General features: G+C 36.1%; 1 protein-coding gene across 8 annotated transcripts in view; it reads left to right on the top strand.

Annotated features, from left to right (window-relative positions):
- Nucleotides 1–23,181, top strand: part of TFEC (transcription factor EC) — a 211,717-nt gene that overhangs the window by 108,938 nt on the left and 79,598 nt on the right. For 2 of the 8 annotated variants that reach the window (XM_023228226.1, XM_023228224.1), the window contains exon 1: nt 19,117–19,260. The exons of 5 other annotated variants lie outside the window; for them this stretch is intronic. The gene's annotated coding sequence lies outside the window, so the exon portion shown is untranslated. Of the gene's footprint in view, nt 1–11,382; nt 11,466–19,116; nt 19,261–23,181 lie in introns of those variants that run through there. One more of the 8 variants, XM_026454310.1, reaches the window with a different exon arrangement.

The following is a 23,181-nucleotide window of genomic DNA, read 5'->3' as shown; positions in this document are numbered from 1 at the left end:
TAAGGACTTGCTTTATGAATTTGGGTGCTCCTATATTGGGTGCATATGTATTTAGGATAGTTAACTCTTCTTGTTAAATTGATCCCTTTACCATTATGTAGTGGCCTTCCTTTATCTCTTTTGATCTTTGTTGATCCAAAGTCTGTTTTATCAGAGACTAGGATTGCAATCCCTGCTTTTTTTTTTTTTTTTTTTCATTTGCTTGGTAGATCTTCCTCCATCCCTTTATTTTGAGGCTATGTGGATCTCTGCATATGAGATGGGTCCCCTGAATACTGCACACTGATGGGTCTTGACTCTTTACCCAATTTGCCAGTCTGTGTCTTTTAATTGGAGCCTTTAGCCCATTTATATTTATGGTTAATACTGTTATGTGTGAATTTGATCCTGTCATTATGATGTTAGTTGATTATTTTGCTCATTAGTTGATGCAGTTTCTGCCTAGCATTGATGGTCTTCACAATTTGGCATGTTTTTGCAGTGGCTGGTACCGGTTGTTCCTTTCCACGTTTAGTGCTTCCTTCAGGAGCTCTTGTAAGGCAGGCCTGGTGGTGACAAAATCTCTCAGCATTTGCTTGTCTGTAAAGGATTTTTTTTCTCTTTCACTTATGAAGCTTAGTTTGGCTGGGTACGAAATTTTGGGTTGAAAATTCTTTTCTTTAAGAATGTTGTGTATTGGCCCCCACTCTCTTCTGGCTTGTAGAGTTTCTACCAAGAGATCTGCTGTTAGTCTGATGGGCTTCCCTTTGTGGGTAACCCGACCTTTCTCTCTGGCTGCCCTTAAGATTTTTTCCTTCATTTCAACTTTGGTGAATCTGACAATTATGTGTCTTGGAGTTGTTCTTCTTGAGGAGTATCTTTGTGGTGTTCTCTGTATTTCCTGAATTTGAATGTTGGCCTGCCTTGCTAGGTTGGGGAAATTCTCCTGGATAATATCCTGCAAAGTGTTTTCCAACTTGGTTCCATTCTCCCTGTCACTTTCAGGTACACCAATCAGACATACATTTGGTCTTTTCACATAGTCCCATATTTTTTGGAGGCTTTGTTCATTTCTTTTTACTCTTTTTTCTCCAAACTTCTCTTCTTACTTCATTTCGTTCATTTGATCGTCAGTCACTGATAACCTTTCTTCCACTTGATTGAATCGGCTACTGAAGCTTGTGCGTGCGTCACATAGTTCTCGTGCCATGATTTTCAGCTCCATCAGGTCATTTAAGGTCTTCTCTACACTGTTCATTCTAGCTAGCCATTCGTCTAATCTTTTTTTGATGTTTTTATCTTCTTTGCAGTGGATTTAAACATCCTCCTTTAGCCTGGAGAAGTTTATTATTACTGATCATCTGAAGCCTTCTTCTCTCAACTTGTCAAAGTCATTCTCCATCCAGCTTTGCTCTGTTGCTGGCGAGGAGCTGCATTCCTTTGCAGGAGAAGAGGCTCTCTGATTTTAGAGTTTTCAGCTTTTCTCCTCTGGTTTCTCCCCATCTTTGTGGTTTTATCTACCTTTGGTCTTTGATGATGGTGACATACTGATGGGGTTTTGGTGTGGGTGTCCTTTTTGTTTGTTAGTTTTCATTCTAACAGTCAGGACTCTCAGCTGCAGGTCTGTTGGGTTTGCTGGGGGTCCACTCCAGACCCTGTTTGCCTGGGTATCACAGCAGAGGCTGCAGAACAGCAGACGTTGTTGCCTGATCCTTCCTCTGGAGGCTTCACCTCAGAGGGGCACCCGGCTGTATGAGGTGTCAGTCGTCCCCTACTGGGAGGTGCCTCCCAGTTAGGCTATTTGTGGGTCAGAGACCCACTTGAGGAGGCAGTCTGTCCATTCTCAGATCTCAAACTCCATGCTGGGAGAACCACTACTCTCTTCAAAGCTGTAAGACATTTAAGTCTGCAGGAGTTTCTGCTGCCTTTTGTTCAGCTATGCCCTGCCCCCAGAGGTGGAGTCTACAGAGGCAGGCCAGCCTCCTTGAGCTGCGGTGGGCTCTACCCAGTTCAAGCTTTCCAGTTTGTTTACCTACTCAAGCCTCAGCAATGGAGGACACCCCTTCCCCCGCCTTGCTGCTGCCTTGCAGCTTGATCTCATATTGCTGTGCTAGCAGTGAGCGAGGTTCCGTGGTGTGGGACTCTCTGAGCCAGGCGTGGGATATAGTCTCCTGGTGTGCTGTTTGCTAAGACCTTTTGAAAAACGCAGTATTAGGTTGTGAGTGTCCTGATATTCCAGGTACCCTCTGTCATGGCTTCCCTTTGTTAGGAAAGGGAATTCCCTGACCCCTTGTGCTTCCAGGGTGAGGTTATGCCCCTCCCTGCTCCACGGGCTGCACCCACTGTCTGACAAACCCTTGTGAGATGAACCCGGTACCTCAGTTGGAAATGCAGAAATCACCCGTCTTCTGCGTTGCTCACGCTGGGAGCTGCAGACTGGAGCTGTTCCTATTTGGCCATCTTGGAACCCGGTTATTCATTTATTTTATATTTGAGCAGTGTTTACTGGAGTCACTGACATGAGTAAATGCTTTCTAAGTATTTATCATTTTTATTTTTATTGTAATAAAATGATCTTCTCCATGACAAGGTTTTAAATCATAAATTCAAGGGACTGTGTTATAGCTCACCTCTCTGGCAGATGTTATAGTCAATGCAATGGGAATCGTTTATCATAACAAAAATTATAAATCATGGCATGATTTTGCCCATTTTTGTATATACATCTTTCTGAAACAAAAGGGTGGACATTAATTGTATGTTGTGTGGTAAGTTTTGTGGTGAAGTACAGTGGTGAGTAAGCTGACCCAGTTCCTGCCTTCCTAGAACTTATGATATAAAACAAGTATAAAGCATTATATAAATCACTATATGCCTGACTCTTTTCTTTATGATATTCATGTTGGATGAAGGCTTAGACCACTTTTGTAGCATTGTAGGTTATATTATTTCATTTTCATGCTGTTGATAAAGGCAAACCCGAGACTGGGAAGAAAAAGAGGTTTAATTGGACTTATGATTCCACATGGCTAGGAAGGCCTCTGAATCATGGCGGGAGGGGAAAGGTACTTCTTACATGATGGCAGCAAGAGATAAAATGAAGAAGAAACAAAAGTGGAAACCTCTGATAAACCCATCAGATCTCATGAGACTTATTCACTATTATGAGAATAGCACAGGAAAGACTGTCACCCATGTTTCAATTACGTCCTCCTGGGTCCTTCCACAACACGTGGGAATTCCCAGAGATACAATTCAAGTTGAGATTTGGGTGTGGACACAGCCAACCCATATCATTCTGCCCCTGGCCACTCCAAATATCATGTCCTCACATTTCAAAACCAATTATGCCTTCCTAGCAGTCCCTCAAACTCTTACCTTATTTCAGCATTAACCCAAAAGCCCACAGTCCAAAGTCTCATCTGAGACAAGGCAAGTCCCTTCTGCCTATAAGCCTGTAAAATCAAAAGCAAGCTAGTTCTTCCTAGATACAATGGGGGTACAGGTATTGGGTAAATATAGCCATTCCAAATGGGAGAAATTGGCCAAAACAAAGGGGTTACAGGGCCCATGCAAGTCCAAAATCCAGTGGGGCAGTCAAATTAAAAAGCTCCAAAATGACCTCCTTTGACTCCAGGTGTGACATGCAGGTCATGCTGATGTGAGAGGTGGGTTCCCATGGTCTTGGGCAGGTCTGCCCCTGTGACTTTGCAGGGTCCAGTCTGCCTCCTGGCTGCTTTCACCAGCTGGCATTGAGTGTCTGTGGCCTTTGCAAGCACATGGTGCAAGCTACCAATGGGTCTGCCATTCTGGGGTCTCGAGGATGATGACCCTTTTCTCATAGCTCCACTAGTGCCCCAGGAGGGACTCTATGTGGGGGCTCAAACCCCACATTTCCCTTTCTTACTGCCCTAGCAGAGATTCTCTGTGAGGGCCCTGCCCCTGCAGCAAACTTTTGCCTGGGCATCCAATCAATTCCATACATCTTCTGAAATCTAGGCAGAGGTTCCCAGACCTCAATTCTTGACTTCTCAGCACCCACAGGCTCAACACCAAGTGGAAGCTGCCAAGGCTTGGGGCTTCTACCCTCTGAAGCCACAGCCCAAGCTCTACATTGGCTGGAGCGTCTGGGACACAGGCACTGAGTTCCTAGACTGCACACAGCATGAAGACCCTGAGCCTGGCCCACAAAACCACTTTTTCCTCCCAGACCTCTGGGCCTGTTATGGGGCAGGCTGCTGTGAAGGTCTCTGACATGGCCTGGAGACATTTTCTCCATGATCTTGGGGATTAACATTAGGCTTCTGGCTACTTATGAAAATTTCTTCAGCCAGCTTGAATTTCTCCTTAGAAAGTGGCTTTTTCTTTTCTACTGCATTGTCAGGCTGTGAATTTTCTGAACTTTCTTGCTCTGCTTCCCTTATAAAACTGAATGCTTTTAACAGCACCCAAGTCACATTTTGAATGCTTTGCTGCTTAGAAATGTCTTCCGACAGATACTTTAAATCATCTCTCTCAAGTTCAAAGTTCCACAAATCTCTAGGGCAGGGGCAAAATGCCGCCAGTCTCATTGCTAAAACATAACAAGAGTCACCTTTGCTCCAGTTCCCAAAGAGTTCCTTATCTCCATCTGAGACCACCCCAGCCTGGACTTTATTGTCCATATTGTTATCAGGCATTTGGTCAATGCCGTTCAACAAGTCTCTAGAGAGTTCCAAACTTTCCCACATTTTCCTATCTTCTTCTGAGCCCTCTAAATTGTTCCAGCCTCTGCCTGTTACCCAGTTCCAAAGTCACTTCCACATTTTTGGGTATGTTTTCAGCAATGCCCCACTCTACTGGTACCAGTTATAGGCTGCCAGTTTTTAGGACCCACTGGGATGCATTAGATAGAGGGGTACAGTTTCCTCAGGTTTCCCCACATCATTCCTTACATAACTGGTGAAATCTAATTTTGTCCCTCTTCTAAAGTAGACAGTGCTTCTGAGTGGAAATAAATCTGGGGAAAAAAACCTCATCACAATGCTAGCCTGTCCCAGTGGAGTATTTTGCATCTTAAAGAGGCAGGTTACAAGTGGAACTACAGTTTATGCCTCCTAGCCTGAGAAAGGCAGCTGGCGGATGCCTGCAGTCAGCAGGTGTAGGCAGTCAAGATGCTGAAGAAAAATGATACCCAGCATCTGGCTGTTGATTAGGAACCAGTGATTCACTTTATTACCTAACCATTAAACCCTTAAATGTACTTCCCAAGTAATTGTCAAAAAACTGAAAAGAAATGAAAGAAATTGAAGAATAGTTTGCTTATATAGTAGTCAAAAGAAAATAAACTTCTGTTCTGAAGTATGTATCACAAAATAAGTGTAGGTTAGTCCCAGCTGTTCTTGTGTCTATAACATTGTGAAAAGAAAGAATATTTCAAATAACTTAAGTATTATGTTCAAAGCATGTAATACTTCCTTATTTTGAATATAAAAAGGTTTATTGTTAGTAGTAAGAGCACACGCCCACTCCCATCAAATACATTTTGTACAGATACCTTAAAATATCAATTAGAAAAGGGGTAACACATTATTAGCTTGCCTGGCCAGACTTGCTCTGGCCATGATGAAGGATATGCCTGTGAGAATTTTAAAATTCATTTAATGGATCCAACTCCTGCCTTTCTTAGGGCAAGTCACTTTTGTATTTAATATTCAGAGGCCCAAGTTTACAACTTCTGAGTAAAACTTAACATCTTTCACAGTGAAAGACTTAGACTCTAATTCTGCCGTACATGTAGATGATATAATTTCAGAGACTGTAGATTACTTTCTTGTTTTTGAGAAAATAACTAAGAATTACATGGCAGCTGAGAGCCCTATAAATTGAATCCTTGAGATTTGTAGTTCACATTCACAGGAGTGCCCCAAATGACGCCCAGAAGAGTCTTCCTTTGTAGTACTACTATTCTCACCTACACAATCTACCTCACTAATTAAAGAGCTCAATAGTATTTGGATCATTTTATGACCGGAAGTAGATTGAATATGCATAAGAAGTTGACTTTGGACTTCTCAGCGTATGTTAATCTATTATTAACCTTCCATGACATTTCTTAGTAGGAGTGCGTCAGGTGGTCACACTCTGTTCAATACTTAGATGTATTTTCATATGTTTCTTCTCCTTTTCTTCCTGTCATTTGCAGGAATAGCTATACTGCTTTTAGTATGTTTTATTTGAGAGTAAGAAACGGCTTATAGTTAACACATTTTGATAAATGTAAATAAATATTTCAAATTTTATCATAGCTTGCTTAGTGAGATTTGCAAGATGAGAACCTCTTATTTTTACTTAAATGCTTATGTATTTTACCCATGATTTGGTTCAGTCCCACTTTACCCATGATTTAGTTCAGTATTTTCTAGCAACAATTTGATGACTGATATCTTTAAGAACTTTTTTCCATCCATAAGCTTATTCCCATTTTTATGACCTTTGCTTGTAGTTCATACAGTTTTTTTAAAAACTTTGGTCCTCTGTTTGTAGAGTGTGCGGCATCTATTATTAATGAAATATTGGTGGATTTTTTTTCAAATTGCCTTGAGAGAATAATGTTCTGTTACTCAGAAAAAAAAGTCCTTAAGAGTGGAGTATTCTTCCAGGAAAATCATTATATCCACATATGTTCATAAGATACACTATTAAATTTTGTAGTCCCATCACATGTGAGCTTCAGATATTGTTGCTTTAATGCATTCCCTCACTACTTTGATAAAAGCCTTAAGATGTTGCCACTAGTTCTTTGATGATTTCCTCTGATGTTATGGTACCTCTCTTTTCTACTCCCAAAAAACCTGTTTTGCATAAACATGAGAAGTCAAGGCAGTTTGAGTTAACGAGTACAAAGATTCAAGTTTTAGCAACAAAAGTACATATATTTGTGATCAACTCTCTCACATATTATTGTCATCTCTCTCAATGTAAGGAAAGTTTATTTTAGATTTCTGAAGAATATGAGTCATTAGCTTTAACAGAAGTCCAAATATGTCATTCAGCTTTATAATTTTGATGTTTATTCAGGAATTTCTCCATTGAACTAAAGAGAGTTCTTAATGGAATTTAGAGGGAGAAGAGTCATATTCACCTAGATATTGACTTATTCTGATTCATTTTCCCCATCATCCCCGCCTGACTCCTGAATGAGCCCCACATACTGTTGGATTCAGGCATGGAAGATTTTTTTGAAAATGTTTAGTTCAAGTTTCCAAATAATTTTGTCACAATTATGATTAATAAAATGTCATTATGGATTATTAATTATGTCCAAGGTTAAGTTTAACATTCCTATAGGGAAAAACTATTAACAAATCAATCGTGAATTCAAATTTGTCCATTTTAATCGCAAAGTTCTACTTTCAACTAAACACTTAATATTCAGAATTAAATAACATTAGCTCAACAACTCTGAACATATTCATGATATGGAATGTTACCTATCTCATATGACTTCTCTTTTTGTCAATGTTTGGTCAAAATTATCTACACTGTGTATTGCCCTGAGTGAGTCTACATAATCCATTTAGTTGTTTCCTCTTCATATACAGTGCAATTCTTCTAACGCTTATGCTGTATTATATGCAGTCTAAAGACAAGAATGTTCTTCCATGGCTCTCTTCTAGAAAAGAATGCCATTCTACCAACTCTTAGTGGTAACTGTGGGATTGCATTTATCTCATTGTGCTACATCGTCATTTTCACTTTGCCATCTATACTCTGCGAATTGATTATATAAATGTCTAAAATCTAACTGTGTCAGCTACATTCACCTATTCTTTTTTTCTCTAAAATTAAGGTTACTAGGCACCGCTTCCACTATTGTTTCTTCCCTGTCACACTTGTGTTTTTCTAATGCTTGATTTGTAGCTTTGTGTCAGATTGCCAGCCGAAGGTGAACAATTGTAGGTTTGCATATTGTGTGAGAGATGCATCTCTCGCCCTTTGTTTTGGGAACGACTGATGATGCAGCTCTGTCCTGGAAGGGTTAGAGTCGCCAACAGCCACAATGTTTGCATGTGTGCATGCGTCTGTGTGTGTGTCTTTGTTTCAGAGCTGTGTCTGAAACAGGAAGAGCATCACAAGGATTATAAAACCTATGAAATCTTTGGGTTTTTCAAAGCTCTGCCTGCTTTCAGTTGAAATCGGACAATGAAGTAGAGTTTTCTATGTGATTAGCAAGATCTATACACAGGAGGATAGAATTACTTCTGAGTACACCATTACTTGTCACAGATTTTCACATATACCATCATGATCACTGCTAATAACCCCTCTTGTTTTCCCTTGTTTCAGATCGAAATTTTTCAAGGGGCTAATTTTCCAGTTTTCTAACTTTAAAATTTCTGAAGTGTATTATTACCTGTTTTTTGTTTTGTTTTTTAAATCACTGCATACTTAACATATGTAAGTGAAATCTCCTGGCACATAATACACATGCCCTAAATTACTTGAATCTGGTGCTGATATTTCAATGGAATTGTGCTTATATTTTATAATAGTTGGCTTTCTCTCTCTAGCAGTTTCGTTGGAAGTTTTTTTTTCTTCTTCTTTTTTTAATGCCTTCCTTTCTTTTCCCCATTAGTTGTTATCAGCAAAACAAAAGGAAACAATATGGGAAATGCAATACATATAAACATTATGTGAAAAGATAAGACAACTCACATAGCTTACACCCAGTGATAATTAGTATGTTTCCATATTAGTCTACACTAACACTCAGTTATTCACACTGTGGGAAATAGTTCAGTTAGCAAACTTAACCAATCCTTTTCATCTCAGTGTCACGACAGGAGATAGATATTTGAGATGCACGAACTAAGTATTCTGGGAAATTAGGTATTAATATTTCCCCAGCGGAAACCTCCACCTGACTACAACATATTTCATTTTAAATTTCCTAAGCTGTGACAGTATATCTAATTTATTTTGCTATTTGAACTCTGTCAAAATAAAAGTGAATACTCTAATGTTATTCTTTACCATTTGACGTAAGAATCACAGTACACACAAATGCAGAGGCCATGCATGGAGTATAGCAACTCATGGTTAAACCTTATAGATGAGACCCAAATGGCAGAGGTGGGGCTGGGAAAATGCTTTGGAGAGGAGACAGTTTCAACAGCCATGATGTTAGAGGCTAGGCATTGTGAGTGTGCACTGCGTTTACCAGGTTCAATGTCATTGATCGGGGCACTTAAAGGTGACCAATACAACACTGTGTAATTTGGTCGTTATGATAGATTATTAACCTGGGTCGTTATGATAGATAAATTAAAATGGAACACTAATACTACTATTGTAAAGCAAAAAATAATATTAAAATATCAAATATTTGCAATTTCTATTTTATGTATCAGTCTAAACATTTAAAGGAAGGGATATCTGAAATGCCTATTTAATATTTATTTTGGCTTCTCTTCAGAAGCCAAAGAATATCTTTTATGAGATAAAAAACTTGTTAATAGAAAATATTAATATATCACTTTCTAGTTATATATGTGTGTGCATATATTCACTTTTTAAACTAGGAAATAAGAACAAGCATTAGCTGCTTCCTAAAATAGTATCAGTTAAAATAAAAAAACTATTCCTGCCAATGCAATCATTTTCTTGGGATTTGTTACAACTTTTATTGAAATACTGTGAGTCTTTCATTTTCCTCTGTTTTTCCTATGTTTATTTTCCTATGTTTTTCCCACATAATGGAGTAACCGTTGATCAAAAGGTTTCAGGACACCATTAACACTTCTTGTCACCAAGAGTATGAGTTATTCCTAAGAAAACATTTTATACTTTGTCTCTCTCTCTTTGTTCAGGTCACATCTAGATTTTTTAGATTATTGCAAAGTATATCCTGTCTTACTTGAGGAACAAGGGTAACTTACCCCAGTTCTCCTCTTTTATCTAATTTTACTTTGTTGGACTGCAGTTTCATCACAGTTAAAAATATCAACCAAAAATTATAAATTCAAGCAAGTGTGCATTGATGATTTTTTTGTATTGAAGGACTTTTTTAACCTCTGAAAGAATAAAAGAACTCAAAATGGAGTTTTATATTAAAGGTCATTTTTTTAACCACTAAATGAATAAAAAACTCAAAATAGGAAATGTAAAAGTATTTTAATTTATTTCTTTTTTCTAACTCTCTGGTTTTATTACTCTTTCCAAGTTTTATTTCTTTAATAATAATTGTTCTGTTATAGTTATTAGTTTCCTGGGGAAAACTTTCTGTTTGATTGTAGGAAATTTGTGAAATGTCTCTGTCATAGTTTGATGTTCCTCTGAAAGATGACTTTTTCTCCTTGCTGAAAGATTCTGGAAAGTGCTTTTGGCATATATCTTGAAAACAAGAATCATAATACTGATGAACATACACACACACACACGCACACACGCACACACAAACACATAATTTTCTTTTGTTTTAGTTTTTTATTCCCAAATCATGATTATCAAAGTTATTTTCATCTTCAACTCTCTATCTGCCTACTCCCTCTTTTCTTCTTATAATTTCTTTCTGTTTTTTTTCCTCTTCTTTCTTCTTATTTGTACTTATAGTAAAAATGGTTAAGGATACAACTTACAGTTTATTATTTGATGGACTGAATTTGTTTCTTATATGACATTACGGAAAAACTAACTTTTGTTAAGAGTGATTTCCTGGGAAAAGTTGATATGTTAAAGATAATTAGCAGAATGTCATGGTCATTAGTCCTAATAACATATTCTAGTTCTCTCTCAGCATATAATTGGATTGCAGGTTAATTTCCTTTGAAGGAGGCATAACCATTGACTGCTTTGGTCAATGAATGATAGACAGAAGTGATGAATGTCACTTCCTGCAGGAACTTTAAAAACCTGTATATGGTTTTCCACATCCTGTTTCATCTCTCAGTAGTGCTGAAAGCATATTTGGAGTTGGGGCCTCCATTATCCTGTGTCCTTGAGTAATTATGAGGAAAAGAACTTCCCCACTAATCCACTTTGGACATATAGAGAATGACATAACATTTTGTTTTTAACATTCTATGTTCATATGGAGTTTTTTTTTGTTACACCAGCATATCCTATCCTACCCTGACAGAGAGGAACTGTATAACTTTGGCAGGCTCTAGAAGACTTGTAATTTCTCTAATCTCTAGGAAGTTACAATGTCAACCATGAGACATGCCATCTCATTTGGAACATTCTAACATTACAAAGGATGAAGCTTTACTTTCATCTCTTTTATGGGTAATATGCTCTCTAGTTTGAATATAGCATGCTCACATGAGATGGTAGCCTCCATGAAATATTTTTGACTTTTGAAATTTCATACATAATCTTCCTTTCCCAATTTTAAATACATCTTTCCTTCTTTACCTTCAGGATACATTATCTTCCAAATGCAAATGCCTTTGGGAAGGAGAATATTTTAAGTCTGATCAGTCGTTTATGCCTTAGTGAGTAAGGTATGTAATGAATTAGAATGTTTTCTAAAAATAGTTTTAGATAGTGGCAAAAATGGGGAAATGATAAGGGATCATGGCACCTGTCTGGCAAAGGGGAAAAGGACACAGAGATTGCATGTTAAAGACAGGTTTTGCCTACTTCAAAATTTTTAGATGGACTGGTTCTTTGTTTAATACTCTAGTGTATGCCAAGATTAAATATAAGCTCTAGAGAAATTTTAGTCCTTGATATTATAGAAGAATTAAATTACATTAATGCCTTAAAGGTTTCTAGAAACTCCTTGTTCTTATAAACTGATTTGCAGGGGACAGAAAACTTGGGAAACTCATATGCTTCTTTTGATTGATTTTACCCATTTCTCACAGAGCAATGATAAGTACATGTACTTCTGCTGACTGGTGAGATATTGATGAGTTGATGTTTCTGAAGCTCATCGAGGTAGATGAAATGCATTTTAGCAGTGAAAAAGTACTACTTTTGCAATTGTTTAGTGATATGCACATTTTAAATGTGTTCCTCCACGTTTTTGTCTGACATGCTTCTTGTTAAGGACATAATAACTTTGGTAGAGTAAAACCTCATGCAGTTTTAAAGACATTTCAAAAGTTTACTAATATTATACTTACTAGTATGCTAATGAAATAGTAAAAATCTTGGTAAGCTTCAATTTTAGTCTTTTAGAGGGATGAACTCCTATATTTTAGATGATTTGTATTTCTTAAATGTTTTTGGAAGCCAAGGTCAGATTTGACATTTAATATTTGTCTTAAAGTGCTATCCAGGCAAAATCTGGTATTATCACATAAAAGTAGGAAACTTTCACTTCCTGATTTCTTCTGCATTTCTCAAACTGGTAATAAAATCTGACTTTTGAATAATTAATACCAATTATTTGCCAAGAAACTTAATTATAATACTAACAACTCTAAAGGTACAATTCTGATTCATGATTAGTATAAAAATCCAGTTCTATGCGCCCATGTCGGATTTCGTTTTCTATAGTGGTTTCTGTAGTGATACTGATTTTGTACTTTATTTCTAAATTTCTTAGGAGACATGGATCTTTTCCTTTGCCTTAGATTTTTAAGAGGGAAGCTAAGTTTCTTCAGATTTAACGGATTAGAAGTTTTCATAAATTAATGATTGCCTTTAACTGGCTTACTTGTTGCTAACAGAAAAGGCATTGTTATAGGCATAAAGACCCTCAACATCCCACGTACAAAATCAATTGCCATTAAAAATATTTGTACCAGTAACCTTTTATTTTTGATACTTCTGTGAAAACAATCTAATGTAGCAATAAATTATTCTTTCTTTCTGAAGGGCTAATATGAGATCTTCTCCTCTACTATTTATTTACTTGCAGAACTACTTTCTGAGTCCATTTCCAAAAATGTATTAGCTGCCATTTGGCAAACAATATTTTTTTCCCTGCATTATTTTATAATATTTTAAACTTAAATTTTATCTATTATCAATTGTTGCTTTACTGGCCAACTTATGTTTGACTTTGGAAACCAAGACAACCTCTGCTTCCATAGTATTTCTCATTCCAACATCCTGTGCCCGGTCAAAAGTCAGATATAAGGAAAACAATCCTTTTATTCCTGATACCAGTATTCATTTTCTGCTTTATATATTATCCCATTAAATTACTTTTTAAATTATGGATTAATTTAAACCATGGGTAATTTATCTTTAAAAATTGATTAGATTTTAATCACCTTGAGGGTAAAGACTAGGACTGTTTGGCTTTGTATACCTAATGCCTGACAGATGGCAGGTATTTAATGGAAGCTTATTAGGCAATGAATAAATAATTACAGCATTAGTTTTGATGGGAACACTAATGTAAAGAACAATAAGGCATATATTTAATATATACTCTCTACTATGTGACAAGACCAATTCTAGGTAACTGGCACATGCTGATGGTATTTGGTCCATATCCCCTATATCATTTCAGTGAATGACAGCTTGTTTCAGAAAGCTAGCACTTTTAAGTTTTGTCAGAGAGCTGCTTTCTGCATGATATGAATTACTTTGCCCATTTGCAACTTGGGAAGCATGTGCCTGGAAATTAATGTGTTCGTGAAAGCAGCCTGAAACCAGTGACTGACAACTACTGGAGAGTGTAAATACCCTAACTCTTTTCCTCTCTGTCTGAGAAACATCTGAGGCATACATTTTACACAATTTTCAGTGTGATAAAACTAAGACAGAACTATAATACAAAGAAGAAAATGTTATGGTCCAATTCCAAAATAAGCACATTTTCAGGAAAGAAGACAAATGAGGCAAAAAAATCGACAATACGGTACAGCAATTATCTATATATTATATGTTTTTAACATATGGAAAAATATTTTCCCAGTTTTGGTTTTGTGAAATTTAAAAATAATTATTTTCTTGGAGATTTAATATTTGTGTGGCCAAAATTTATATTTAGTGATTTTTTCTCCACTTTGTGGGTTACAACGTAGTCACATATTTTTGTGAGCCTCATTTTAAAAGTTTTATGTTTAAGTCTTTAAGGTATTTGCAATTAAATTCTTGGTAAGTGGAGGTACGGATCTCTCTCTTTTCCATTCTCTTTCTCTCTTTCTCCACAAATTATTAGATACTAGTCCTAAAAGTATTTATTAAGAAATACATTTATTTCATTCTGATGTAAAATACAACCTTCAACATGTGCTAAATTTCTAAAAATGCAGAAGATTTTCACTTTCTGTCTACTATATATTAGTAGTAAGCTGTTTTAATTAGCATAGTCTTATCATGTGTTTAATATTTCATTGTTCAATCCTTCTTCACTTTTTTAATTTTCAAAATATTTTGGCTATGCTTTTTCATTTATTCTTCTTGGTAAATATTAACAAATGTACCCAGTGGAATAAAACTAGAATTTTGATGGATATTATATTGAATTTGCAACATTTTGAGAGAATAAAAATATTAACATGAATGCTTATAATAGAAATATGTGTAAAGTGTCCTCAATTCATACACATACACACAAGAGCACTTAATTCTGTATCTTTCAAGGAAAGTACAGACAGGAGGTCACGTACAATCTAGACTTCGAAGAGAGGAGGGTCTTGCAGGGGTACATTCTAACGTAAAGAAAGCGAGAATGTATTATGGTAAAGCTTGAAATTCAGGCTCAGATTTAGTTGAGAAGACATTTATGAGTGATCCTAGAGAATTTGGAGTCAAAATTTAGGCAGTAGGGAATTTTCTTATGATTATAAATAAAGGGAATAAAATTTAGAAAAATCACACATTTAATCATTTAGTGATTAGTGCTTAGGATATGTCCATCAGCAAACAGACGGGGATCCTGGTCTTTGTGAAGCCTTCTTTCCAACGAATGATTGAAACTAAATGAAAACCTGGTAGGTAATGGGGTCTATGGAAAAAAGAACAAGCAGAGTAAGGTAAGGAGAATAAACAGTGTCAGTGGGGGAAGATGGGGGAGACAAGAGAATGGTGGAATTTTAGACACGTCAAGAAAAACTTCATTGGGAAGTTGATATTCCACAAAGAGTTAAAGGAGGTGTGTAGGCCTAGGACCTTACACACCCTTTTAAGGAATTGGAATGACTTAAGCTCTTCCTCTGAGTATGAGGAATGCTTTGACAAAGTTTTGAACAGAAAAGCTACATGACCAGCTTTGTGTTTTAAGAGAACTACTCTGGTTGCTGTGTGTGTGCGTGCGTGTGTGTGTGTGCAAGTGTGTGTGAGTGTATGTGTAACAAAGACAGAAGCAGGGAGACCAGGTGGAAGGTCTTTGCAGCAATCCAGGTGAGAGATGAGGTTAGCTTTGACTCAGATAATAGCAATGGAAGTTGGATGAAGCAGATAAATCCCAGGTGGGTTTGAAGGTGAGCTCACGGGAGATACTGATGGACACTTTGAAGGGTATAGAGAAAGAGAGGAGCGAGCTGGAGGGATGAAGATAGTATTAATGTAGTTGGGGAAGGCTGCAAGTGGTGCATGGTTGGAAGAGAAGATTTTGGTTGTCTGTAACACATGAAAATGCAAACATCGAGTAGGTTGTTGGATATATGAGTATGGAATTCAAGAGAGATATCAGGTCTGGAGGTATGACCATGAGAGTCATTAATATATAGATGATATAAAGTCATGAGAGTACATGATATAGCCAAGGTAATGAGTATAGCTAGAGTAGGGGAAAGAACAGGCTGAGACTTAGGACATTTCACTATCAAGAAATTAGAGAAGAGAGGAAACAGCAAAGGAGAATGAGAAGAAATACTCAGTGACATAGGTGAAAATTTGAGTCTGTAGTGCCCTGAAAACCCATAAAAAGGGCATTAAAGGAGAAGAGAATGATCAAGCATTCACTGCTGATAGGGAAAGTAAGTTGGGAGTGAGAACTGATCATTTGATTGGCAAGATGGAGGTCATTGATAATCTTGGCAAGGGCAGTTTTGGTGCTCTGGTGGAGCACAAAGTCTTACTAGGAGCTTAAGAAAGAATGGAAAAAGAGGAATTGAAGACAGTAAGTATTGATAGCTCTTTTCAGTTTTTCAAAAAGGGCACAAACAAATGGAGTAACATCTGGTGGGAGAAGTAGGGTCTAGAGAAGGTTATTTGTTTTCCTTTAGGTGGGAGAAAGAACACTTTCTTGTATTCTAAAGGGAATGATCTGGTCGAGTCAATGTTTGGCACTGTAGGTTACAGGTGAGAGGAGGGCATTGCTGGGTGATGTTCTTGGGTAGTGAGAGGGATGGGATCTGGTATAAATGGAGAGAGCTGTTCTCTGCATAAGATGGCGTATAATTCATCTATGATAACAAATGGGAATATTTGGGTACTGGTACAGGGAGTGGGTAGACATGGGTGGAGGATGGAGAATGGCAGGGACAGTATAAAGAAATTGAAAGAGGCAACTGAAAAAGGAGGAAAATGGGTAAAACTCACATAGCATTTTCTACATGCCTGGCACTGTTTCAACAATTTACTTCTATTCTTTATTTAATCTTCATACTAGCCCTACTCTAGATACTATTAGTTTCTCTGTTTTACAGCTGAGGAGACTGAGGCTAAGAGATGTGAAGTATTTTAACCAAGGTGCCATAGCTAGAAAGAGGTAGAGCTGGGACTTGAGACCAAATCAGTCTGACTCTTAACCAAGTTCCTGCAGCCAAGCACTTTGACACATTTCTTCTTTGTGAGAAGAATTTCAGGCATAGAATGGCCAGAACTTGACCATTTAAATGCGAGTAAAATACATCCTCAGAAACAAAGATTTTTTTTTTGATGAATCATGAGAAGATGTCTTGCCCTTTTCTTTGTCATGTGATTAATTAAAATGCTTCTTGCAGGGAGTCTGTAAACATCAATCAGGTAAAGACAGAAGGTAGAATTTAAATTATATCAGTTATTTATAAGATCTCCCTTATTCTTGTCATAAGGGAGCAGATAATTTGTGGTAAAATTATTTTGTGGCAAGTAGTATACTATACTAAAAGTATGATTTATAAACTATTTTTGAAATGAAAACTATATTTTATTACAAATGACATGCATGATTTTTTAAAAATTTAACTTATTTTAAGTTCAGTGATACATGTGCAGGTTTGTTATATAGGTAAACTTATGTCATGGGAGTTTGCTGTACAGATTATTTTGTCACCCAGGTATTAAGCCTACTGGCCATTAGTTATTTTTCCTGATCCTCTCGCTCCTCCAACCTTCCACCCTCTGATAGGCCCCAGTGTATGTTGTTCCCCTCTATGTGTCATGTGTTCTCATCATTTAGCTCCCACTTATAAGACAGAAGATGCAATATTTGGTTTTCTGTTCCTGCATTAATTTCCTAAGGATAATGGCCTCCAGCTCCATCCACATTCCTGCAATGGACATGATCTCATTCTTTTTTATGACTGTATAGTATTCTATGATGTATACATACCACATTTTCTTTATCCAGTCTACAATTGATGGGCATTTAGATTGATTCCATGTCTTTCCTCTGTGAATAGTGCTGCAGTGAACATACATGTGCATGTATGTGTCTTTATAATAGATTGATTTATATTCCTTTGGGTATATACCCAGTAATGGGATTGCTGGGTTGAATGATGTTTCTGGTTTTAGATAGAGGAATCGCCACACTTTATATGAAATATAGAAGCAATAGATAAAAATGTAAAAAAAAACCCATAACTACCCAATTATGCCACCATTGGGACATAACTGATATTAACAAATAGATGCTTATTCTTTCAGGTATGAATATGTACCTATGTGCATGTTTCCAACTGTTGAAGCCCACATAGTAATACAGCTTTAAAATTTACCTTCTGAATCTCACAAATGTATTTTATACAAGTATATTGAATATGTTAAACACATTGCATCATACAAATGTATTAAACTCTAATTCAATCTAAAGTATTTTCTGAGTTAAAATCCCAAATATTTTCTTTTCTCACAATGTTTCTGGTATGAATGTTGCTTATTTCTAATACTATTCTAAATAAATTGATTTTACACTTAATTATTTACTATTTCCAGTCACCTTAGGAGATTTAGATGTATGATAAAACAACCGGAAAAGGTAAGGTGACTCAAAAATGTGCTATTGATAGTGACAGAACAATTTTTTTACTTAATAGCTTTGAAGTTCTTACAGAAGATACAGTGCTGCAATATTTTCATATAATCTCCACTTCTTGACAAACACAAATGTCAATTTAATTGCACAATTTTTAGATCACAAAGGCAAGAGGAATCTGAATGTAACCTTCACATTAAACTTTAGTAGCTTGCATAAATGCCTTGCTTTGTATATATTTTTAAAACTCTAGGTAAGACAAGAAAGTCATGTAACTGTTACAAGAATGAATTCAGAGTTTCACAGTGTGAATTACAGGGTAAGAACAAAGTTGTATCTTTCCATTTTAGGTTCCTGAGATACCTAAGACATGAAATGAGACCTCTTTATCTGTTTCATTTGTAAAGGCAGTGAGTATCCTGTATTCATGTCCCTTAAAAATACAAACCAAATTGGGATGTAAATAATAATAATAAGACAAAGAAAGCTAATAAGCTGAATTGTGTATTTTTAATCTACATGGGAAGATAAAATATTCTTGGATAAGATAAAAATTATCCTGGAGTCACTTTAGGAGTAAAATCATATGTAAGAAAAACTTGATTTATAGAAAATATGGAAAATGCAATGGCCTTAAACAAAAACTCAAAATCTATTAATGCTCTAAACAAACGTGCAATTCCTAAAATTGAAAAAAAAAATGATGCAGGTCAATTTGTTGAAGAAATGTTCATTGTGAAGCATAACATGTTGCAATAAATGTAGGATCTCAGTCCATTTTGATAACAACCATGTACTGCTTGTGTATATTCTGGTAAGAATTGTTAATTATGGAGCCACAATGGGACCAACAAGAGCTTTTACTGTGGCCACAGTATTGTGGAGTAGTTTTGTAGGAGTGCTCTTTCTCAAATTAGTGGCATATTTCAGATAAAGAAAGGAAGTCGTCTTAACTTGAAACTGCTGTGTCATTTCTTCTTCCTTAACTGAAATTCCAACCGGGGTCCAGGAAATGCCCTAATGAGCCACTTCTCTTTTCTCTTTCCTCAACTAAGTGGATTCCAACCAGCCCAAAGTATTCATTACTCACGGCTAGATGGTTTACTTTGGTTGTCTCTTCTGGCATGGTGCTTATGTTATGGGAAGAGGGATTGTAATTTGATACCGTTTGTAGAGATGACAACACTGATAAAATCCAGTCATTGCTGGTAGGTAACTAAACTGACATGTTAATTTTCTGTACTTTAAACAAACTTGGAAGACAAACTAATCAATACTTGTTTTATTTTGATATGTGTGGCTTGCTTATAATTATAATTTCCTCTTTTATGATAACTAGGTATCAGGATATCTGAGTAGTCAAGCTGTGATTTGCTATTATTTAGGGAAAATACATCTGAAACTCTATTAATGTCTTATTTCAATCAAGATGTGGAAATCACTGTTTTAGTTCGTGATAACCAAAGTGATTTATTCTTCCAGTTTAAAATTTTCAGATATTTACTAAACTAGAACATGATTTAACACTTTGTTGCCTCTTATATATGTTATTTTATGAATAAATATTAATTTCTGTTTACATTTGAGCAATATCTATTTTATTGACTTTTAAAGGTAAGAAACATATGAGCTCTATTTATAGCAAAATAGTACCAGATAGTACATTAGTATATATTCTTTTCCCAGGACTAAAAATTAATTCTTATTTTTTATGTAGATGTGGATCTAAGTAACTTGTGTAGAAGATGTCAAGTATCCCAGTGCAATAACCTTTTTTTTTTTTTTTTTTTGAGATGCAGTTTCACCCTGTCACTCAGGCTGGAGTGCAATGGTGTGATCTCCACTCACTGCAATGTCTGCCTTCCAGGTTGAAGCAATTCTCCTGCCTCAACCTCTCAAGTAGCTGGGATTACAGGCATGCACCACCACACCTGACTAATTTTTTTTTGTATCTTTAGTAGAGACATGGTTTCACCATGTTGGCCAGGCTTGTCTTGAACTCCTGACCTCATGATCTGCCTGCCTCGGCCTCCCAGCAATAACCTTTTATAAAGTAATAATTTTCAATTGTAATAATTAAAAGAGTTGTAGTAGAAACTTTAGGATTAAGATATATATGAAGATATTTATACACATGTACATACATATATATACTGTATATATACATTTGCTTATACAAATTACAATATATACAGTTTCATATATATTTATATAAGTTATAACTGAACTTTCAGTATTGTCTCAGAATATTTCATTGGGAATATGCATTTTAAGTGAAAGAGAAACCTGAGGTAATTTCAAATTCATTTTGGGTAGTTTATTATTTATAAGAAACTTCATTTAAATTTAAGAATGTAAAATAACCTTCATGATTCCTTCCTATACAGAAAGTATATCAGCAAAGCAAAGTGAAACAGGGTATGGAGTTTATTGGCAAAATTATTCAGACAATTCTGCTTCACTTCTACTTTAGATGAATCTGAGTGTAGCAATGCGCTTTCAAGTATCTTTTAAATTTATGTTAAATCTTTTACTTTTTGATGGAAGCTATGTAAGTAGGCTAAACTTTAAGACTTTTTTTTAATCTTTTTTTTTTTTAGCTCTAAAACAAATGGAATACATATAATTTTCATGTCTGTTTCCTTGGTTTGGGTTATTATTACTTTTTTTTTTTAAGTTTTCAATTTTATTCCACAACAGCAGAATAGTTCAATGTAGTACATTTTGTTGAACTGAAACTTGGAACTCATGTCAAAAATGAAACAAGCTGAAAAATGTTTCTTAAAAGTCAGCTTAATTTTAATGACTGTGGCACAAGGTTTGTTGTAAGTTCTAGAGAGCCCAAAATAATTACAAGACATTTAAATAGGGTACAAATTTGTATCATAGTGAAATTTTCAGAAATAGTGCTAATTTATACAGTAGAAGTAAAAATAGTTTTGAAAACAGTGGTTTGAATAGTCAGAAAGGAGAAATAAGGAAATAAGAAACTGAAAGAAACAAAATATTCTTACACAATGGTTTTAGATAAACTAGTGAAATATAACTGAAGTGGAATCATTATGGCTATTGATAAGATATTTTCCATAATACTGGAAAAGTACTCACGTAATCTTTTTTAAATCATTGTACAAATAAAGTCATCTGATGTCAATTTGACATTCCAGATTCTTCATAGAGATGAAAGCTCTTACAGTAAAAAATATTGGATTATGATATGGAGTGATAGCAGATACAGAAAAGTGGTATTTACAAATAGATTGTTATTTTGAACTATTTGTCAACAAAATAAAACACGTGCATAGTGCAAAGCATGGTTCCTGCACAGGTTTTGCTGGGCATGTTTACTAAGCAGAGTCTGGGAGGCATAGAGCAGTAGGAATTGCAATCATCCCCAAAGCCATAACCTACGAAGAGAGAGGTTAACAATAGTCTTATAGGAAAAGAAAAACAAATAGCAAGAAACTAACTTACACAAATATTCCTTATTATATAGAATTGTGAATGCCAGCTAATTAGAGAAATCTGTAGAATTGTGTTATGGGTGTTTGGAGATTTATAAAAATTTGGTAGACAATACTTTGCCTAAGAGAGCTTAGCTGATGATAGATGGTTTTGTGACTCCATTAAATTGTAATTATTTGAGCATAAAAAGTCTCGGCCATTTACACACCAATAAATAAAGAAGAATAGAAGAATATTAGAGATAGTTTATGTTAAATGTTAGGAAAATTGGGAGAATCCATATAATTGAAAAAGTGAAATAGTAAGATAGAGATGTAGAATCTCCTCAGGTGACCAGGTTTAAGAATGGATTGGTCAAGGAGAGACAGCCCTTGTTCCCAGTTTTTCAATTGCTCTCAGGAAGTAGAGGGAAGTTGAGCCTAATGATCTTAAAGACCCATTAGGTTTCTGTTTCTCTTTTCTCTTTTCAGGTTTGAAAGAATAGGTGAGAATTTGAAAATAGATCTAAAAAAAAGTGACTGAGAGTCTAGGACACAGAGGGGGAGTTTTAATAAGGATTCTCATGCCTCCTAATGTTCATTCCTAAGAGTTACCATGGAAGAGTATTTTCAAATTGTCTCTCTTCTTGAAACATTCTTTCTCAGTTTGCCACTGAGCCAGAGACTTCTTTTATATCTCCCTTCATTCCCTTCTTTATTTCTTTCTTGCACAAACATGTTTCCAATGCTCAGCTTCCTTAGATGGATTTCCACCCAAATAAAAATGTGAACCTGCACATTAAAAAAAAAATTTTTTTGAGACAGGGTCTCACTGTCTCACCCAGGCTTTAGTGTAGTGGCTTGATCAGGACTCACTGCAGCCTCGACCTCCTGGGCTCAAAAGATCCTCCTGCCTCAACCCCCCAGAGTAGCTGGTACTACAGGTGTGCATCATCATGTCCAACTAACTTTTTTTTTTTGTATTTTTTTGTAGAGATGGGGATCTCGCCATGTTGCCCAGGCTGGTCTCAAACCCCTGGACTCAAGTGGTTGCTTCGGCCTCTCAAAATGCTGGGATTACAGGCATAAGCCACCACAAGTGACCAAGCCTGGACTTTCTATCTGTTCAATCAAATGTTTGGCTATATCTTCTTTTCCATTTGCAGCACTCATTATATGCAGCATCTTTCCCCACACTCCCAAAATCTAGACCAGTACCTTCTGTATTATTGACAATCTGTCTATAGACAGGTATTTATCTCTGCCAATGTCTGCAGATAACTTCTCAGCAGCTAATATGTTTACACTGTGTTCCCTTTGATCCTGTGCAGACTCAAATGAATTTGAACGTACTGAACTGTCTCAGGTCTGCAAAAGAAAGTTTGTCAGCAGCATTTTCACCACCAGACTTTAAATTCTGGTAAAATTCTAGGCTTCTTCTTAATTAACATTTGGCTAAGAGGCATCTGACATTTTAGTGTTTCTCCCCATTTAGCCAATCACTATTCCTCTTCTATAGCTTATGATTGTCCTTCACATGTGCAAGGCAATTTTTATGTAATGGATGATCTGCTCTTTTCATCAGAATTGCACCTACAGTTAAAGATTTTTCCGTAGACACATTCAACCTTCTTTACTTTGTCATTGCTTTCAAATTTTAAAACACCTATTGCTTTTGTTGCAAAC

Source organism: Piliocolobus tephrosceles, chromosome 8 (genome assembly GCF_002776525.5).
Source record: "Piliocolobus tephrosceles isolate RC106 chromosome 8, ASM277652v3, whole genome shotgun sequence".
Taxonomy (NCBI): Eukaryota; Metazoa; Chordata; class Mammalia; order Primates; family Cercopithecidae; genus Piliocolobus; species Piliocolobus tephrosceles.
This window is presented reverse-complemented; position numbering and strand designations above follow the sequence as displayed.